Source organism: Marmota marmota, unplaced genomic scaffold, assembly GCF_001458135.2.
Source record: "Marmota marmota marmota unplaced genomic scaffold, marMar, whole genome shotgun sequence".
Classification (NCBI taxonomy): Eukaryota; Metazoa; Chordata; class Mammalia; order Rodentia; family Sciuridae; genus Marmota; species Marmota marmota.
The window spans coordinates 5,945,194-5,950,668 of NW_026000077.1; positions in this window are offsets into that span (position 1 = coordinate 5,945,194).

The window sequence follows — 5,475 nt, forward strand, 5'->3', positions numbered from 1 at the left end:
CTGGTTCAGCACTTTGGAAAACAGTTCAGCAGTTTTCTTATTTTTAATATCTTTGAGGTATAATTCAGTTATAATAAATTACACATTTTAATGTTCACAATTTGATAAGTTTGGATATATGTATATACCCGTGAAAACATTACCCTATCAAGAAATTCAAAGTGTCCACCTCCTCAGAAGTTTGCTCACACTTTTTGGAATCCATCCCATCTTTTCCACCCCATCCCACTCCCTCTCCCTGATCCCGGAAAAGTAATTTCTAGTTCTAGGGGTCAGTTTTCATTTTCTAGAATTTTATATACCTGGAGTCACAGAGTGATAGAGTATGTGTACTTTTGTGTCTAGTCTCCTTTACTCAATTGAGATTCATCCATGCTGTTTATATCAGTAGTTGGTGTTTTTTGTTTGTGACTTTTTTGTTTTTTGCTGAATAGTATTCCATTGTATGACCATAACTTATCTATTCACTTGTTGATGACAACATTTTGGTTGTTCCTGTTTTTTTTTTTTCTGCCATTTATTACAAATAAACCTTCTGCAAATATTAGCATACAAGTCCTTGTGTGGTCATATGATTTGTTTTCTCTTGGATAAATATCTGGAATGGGATGGCTGAATCAGAGGTAGTTATATGTAGAACTTTTAAAGAACTTGCAGCAATTTATATAAAACGGAACATATTTATTCTCTATGATTCAGCAAGCTCCATCCCTGGGTATATTACCAACAGAAATAAATGTGTACATCCATGCATTAGTGTTCATAGCAGCTTCATTTATAATAGCCTCAAATGGGTTACCCATCCAAGTGGCCATCAATGGTGGCCAGGAATCCTCTGCCATGTTGCTCCTGAGGCAATTGGAGGCATTTTGTCACTCAGGAAATCTGACGGTTTTAATCACTCCATTATATACACTTTCAGTTCCCTTGCCTCTTTCTCCTTTCATGGCCCTTGACTGTAAAATCCCCACCTTCACAGAGTTTTGCCTACTCCTTGCCAACATCTGAGCAGCTGAGAGTGACTAAAGAAAATGATGCACCCTTGTAACTGGTGTCCCTGTGGTTTTTCAATCAGAAATGGTTCAGTTCCCAGGGGTATTTGGATGATCGCAAGGGTAGAGGGGCACCACCATGAGCCAGGGACACTAAATGCCAGGCAACATGCCTGCCCCAAACAACAGTAGTATCCCTGCTGAAATACACTAGGCCACGAACCTCTGGTGGTCACGGCTGTATGTAATCATACCCTTAACCATTCCTTTTCCCACTCTCCTAAACAATTTTTCTCTCTGCTTCTTTTTTTTTTAATATATATCTTAGTTGAAGGTGGACACAATACCTTTATTTTATTTATTTTTATGTGGTGCTGAGGATTGAATCCAGTTCCTCACACATGCTAGGCAAGTGCTCTGCCACTGAGCCACACCCCCAGCCCTACTTCCTCTTTTTAAATCTCTAAGGTGTTTCCTCCTGCTCCTTTTAAGTTTCTTATTTAAGAGAAAAAGAGAAGTTCAGAAGAAAACTTCCAGGTGCTCTTGGTATCTACTCACCTACCTCCCTCTCCACCCACATCCTCAGTCTCCCACTGTCACTCTGGGTAAACTGCTCAGAGTATTTTCCAAGTCTTCTGTTTGTCTCTGGATCCTCCTCCTCTCGCCCATTCAGTTTTCTCCCTCTGCTCTATTACTCCCATCAGCATGTATGCAATTCACACTATTTCATAACCTAAAAATATTCTCCCTTGGCATCATATTTACCTCCACATTTTAGAAAGTGGTAATTTGCAGGGAAGCAGGTGACCTGACTCTGGCCCCCCTCTCACCCAATGACCTTGGGTGGCTGGCCTCGGCCCCTCCTAGTTTTCTGATGTATACAATGAAAAGGTGACACTTGTTAATCTCTAAGGTCCCTTTCATGGTTAACACTTGCTGTCTATGACATGCTGCGTCATGATATCCGTATCTGGCAAGGCACAGAGCCAAAGGTAGGCTGCATAGGAAAGAACGTCAGTCAAGCTAAGCAAGAAATGAATAAGACACACAGTTTCCCACCTATGGGATGGTAGGGAGCCCAAGACAGAAACACAAATGACTCTTCTTTAAGGGGGATTAAGGATGAAGGTCTAAAATAAGGATCCGGTTCAGACAAGGGGAGATCAATGCGATTAGAAGAATTGGGGACGTTCTCCTGGAGGTTAATATTTATGATAGATCTCAAAGGATACTCCAAGGAACAGAGCAAATTAAAAGGGATAGAGAGACTGTGGGAAAGGTTCACCCCAATTTAGAGGTAAAGGAAAAGAAAGTATGGAAAGGAAATGAGGCTGCAAAAGGTGATGGGAGTCATATTGCTTCGGACTTGAAGGTCAAGAGTGAAAGTTGTATTCTTCACCTGAAATGTGGAAATCAGCACTGGGCAAACTCAGGCTGATAGAAACCAATAGGTGTTGTAATGCAAGCTTGAGCCCTGCAGGGTATTTTTGTTTTTGTTTTTGTTTTTACCTTCCACACAAAATTGTGTAACCAAGGGTTCATGTCTCTCAAGGAGTGAGTGGGGATGAAGCAAACAGAAAGACATCTTTCTGTTTTATTTGGTCAAACTGCATCTGGAAATTATCAGAAGAGAATAAATAAATAAACCCCAAGTGTTATTGTAAAATATATTGTTTTTCTGACTGTGACTTTCACATTGAATTCTGAATCCTCGTTTCTCCTTATCAAGAACATTCCTTTCCAAGTTAGCACAAGAGAATGGCTGCTTCATCCAGGGCCATGCAGTTGTTTGGACGATGGCCACAAGGAGTTTTGTCGTTAAAAAGGGCAGACATGACACGATAGAACAAAATACTCACAGTTCTATGATCCAATATACATTCCCATATAATTGCTAGCACATTCCTGGTTGCTTGGTGTAAGGCTTAACATTAAAGACTTCAAAGCCTAGCAACCAATGGGTTTGTACCAGGGAGCCCTTGGTGAATTCTACAAAGCCCTTTGGGAGCCTGAGGGCTGGAATTCCCAATGCTTCCCCTGCCAATTCATAGGGTCTCCGTAGGGAAGTAAACAGCTATCCCTGTGACACACAAGAACTGGAGACCTCAAAGCTGGTTTAAATTTTGACCCTGCCACTTTTGTGATTCTCGGTCTTAATTCCCTTTGTACCTCTACATCCTCCTCTATAAAGTGGGATGGGAAAAATTCTAGTCTTATAGGATTGTTGCGAGACTCAAATGTGTTTATATATTTTAAGTGATGTTTGGAACATGCTGAGAGATGGTAAGTATTGGCTCGTATTATTCTCACCGCACTCAGCCTCTCCCTGAGGGTCTCACTGCTTACTAATGATCGGATATACAAAAGGCAGGGAAAACACACAGGACCGTCCTGCAGAATTTAGGATGCTCAGAAATAACTTACACCTTCACATCTCACAGACTCACTGTTGTTTATCCTGTGAGCAGAGACCCCCTGGAAAGGAAAAGAGAAATTCTGTCAGGATTTCTTGCTTGAAGTAGTGTTACTCATTCTCTGATAGCATGTTCTTCCGGGTGACTTCCCCCCACCACCAACACCACTATGTCACTCATTCTCTCTGCCTTTTTCAATTTCTTATTCTTTCACCCTTCTTTTTACTTTGGTTGGCTTATTGACCTCAGGGTTTTTTTTTTCTCTTTCCTTGATAGCCATTTTCAAATGTGCTTATGCCTATAAGGTCAACAGGTCAAATGTGCCAAAGGTCAAACCCTGAGAAATTGGTTTAGAACATCTCTCTTTCTTATTACAGCTTGAGGGAAAAAAAAGTGCAGAGACTCTTGGTCTACTCAGTTACAGAAAGTGCTTTCCAGAACCATGCAGTTCCCTGAACTCAGAAGATTTTTGTCAACTATATTTTCCCATGAAAAATATGGGGAATATTCATTTCTGGTTCCTGTGTGCCTTCCTCACATCTGAAGCCAAGGTAGTTAAAAATTCAACTCGGGAGTACTCATGGGAATGCTCTTAGACATGTTAAAAATAAACTCAAGTTCAGCATACCTCCAAATCTGAGTTCCTTCAGGAAAATTATCGCAAAGCCCCACCTCACTAGAACCAGGCCCAAACAAGGACATCCTATGTAGAACGATTACGGGCAATCTACCTGGCATAGCCTCAAATTCAAAGAAAGTTCTAGTCTTCTCAAATATCTTTGCAACTCTTATGCCACATGCGCATAATTTGTACTTGGAAAGTGTTATAAGACAAGAAAGTGGATTCCTGTCCATAGATCACCCAGAATATTATGCATGGAACAAAGGTCCAGACTAGCAATTCTCTGCTGGAATGTGTTTGCTTTCAACACTTCACTGTCAAATCAGGTCCTTTAAATAAGAAAGCAACAATCTGGTGCAGAGACAGTCAGATCTCCTGGCCTTTATCACTGAACACATTGTCCTAGACTGCTCCGTCTTGTTCCATTCATCCCATATCTGCTTGAGGAATCTTGACTTTATTGTCACTTCTTTTCTCCGTCTCCCACTACTAAGGTTGGCTGCCAATCCTTGCTAACACTGCAACAGGATGTAATCATTGACTAAGACGCTCAGGACTTTGTGAACTGCTTCTGCAGCACTGTGTTCTTTTAAGGAATTTGCCTTGGCAACGTCCTTGCATTTATTATATTACATTTGGGCGGACAGAGGCCATTCCTAAATGATATAATTCTGGTTAATCCTTAAAACGTCTAGGGTGAAGGGATTGGTCTTCGTTTACCAAGGATGGGATGATATTTTACTAGTTGGAAATAGTGCTTTGTAGTTTACACTTTCCTTTGGCTACATTTTGAGGGGGGATAAATTGTAATTACAGGAAAAGAGTAAGACCTGGAGATAAAGGGCACATAAGCAAGAACACTCTGCAGATGGCATCTTCTGATGCCACGTTCTCTCTTCCATCCTTAAAGGTTGGTAAAACTCCTCTTACTACTGCAGGAATGAAAAGAAGAGACTCTACCAAGGTGATTACTATAAACAAACAAGAAGCAGCAGCAGAAGAAAAAGAATATTTAACCCTTAAAACAGAGCACAATATTATGGCATTTTAAAAATAAGCTGGGACAAGAATGCTCTCACTTACCAAATAATGCATTTTAGGGAAAATGTCCACACTTGTCTCTTCTTTAAAAAGAACCCATCTAATGTCCAAAGTTATATTAATGCCTCTTCTTGATATTTAGACAAAGGGAAGACATTGAATTTTTTTGTCTTCTTTTTTTTAAAAAATATTTTTTTAGTTTTTGATGGACCTTTATTTTATTTATTTGTATGTGGTGCTGAGAATCAAACCCAGTGTGCCTCACGCACGCTAGGCAAGCGCACTACCACTGAGCCACAACCCCAGACCCCTTGCCTTCTTTTCTTCCTACTTTCCCAACAATACCCACCCCAAGTTGTAAAACATAGCTTTGTAATGTATGGCTTAGATATTTTTCATGATAAAT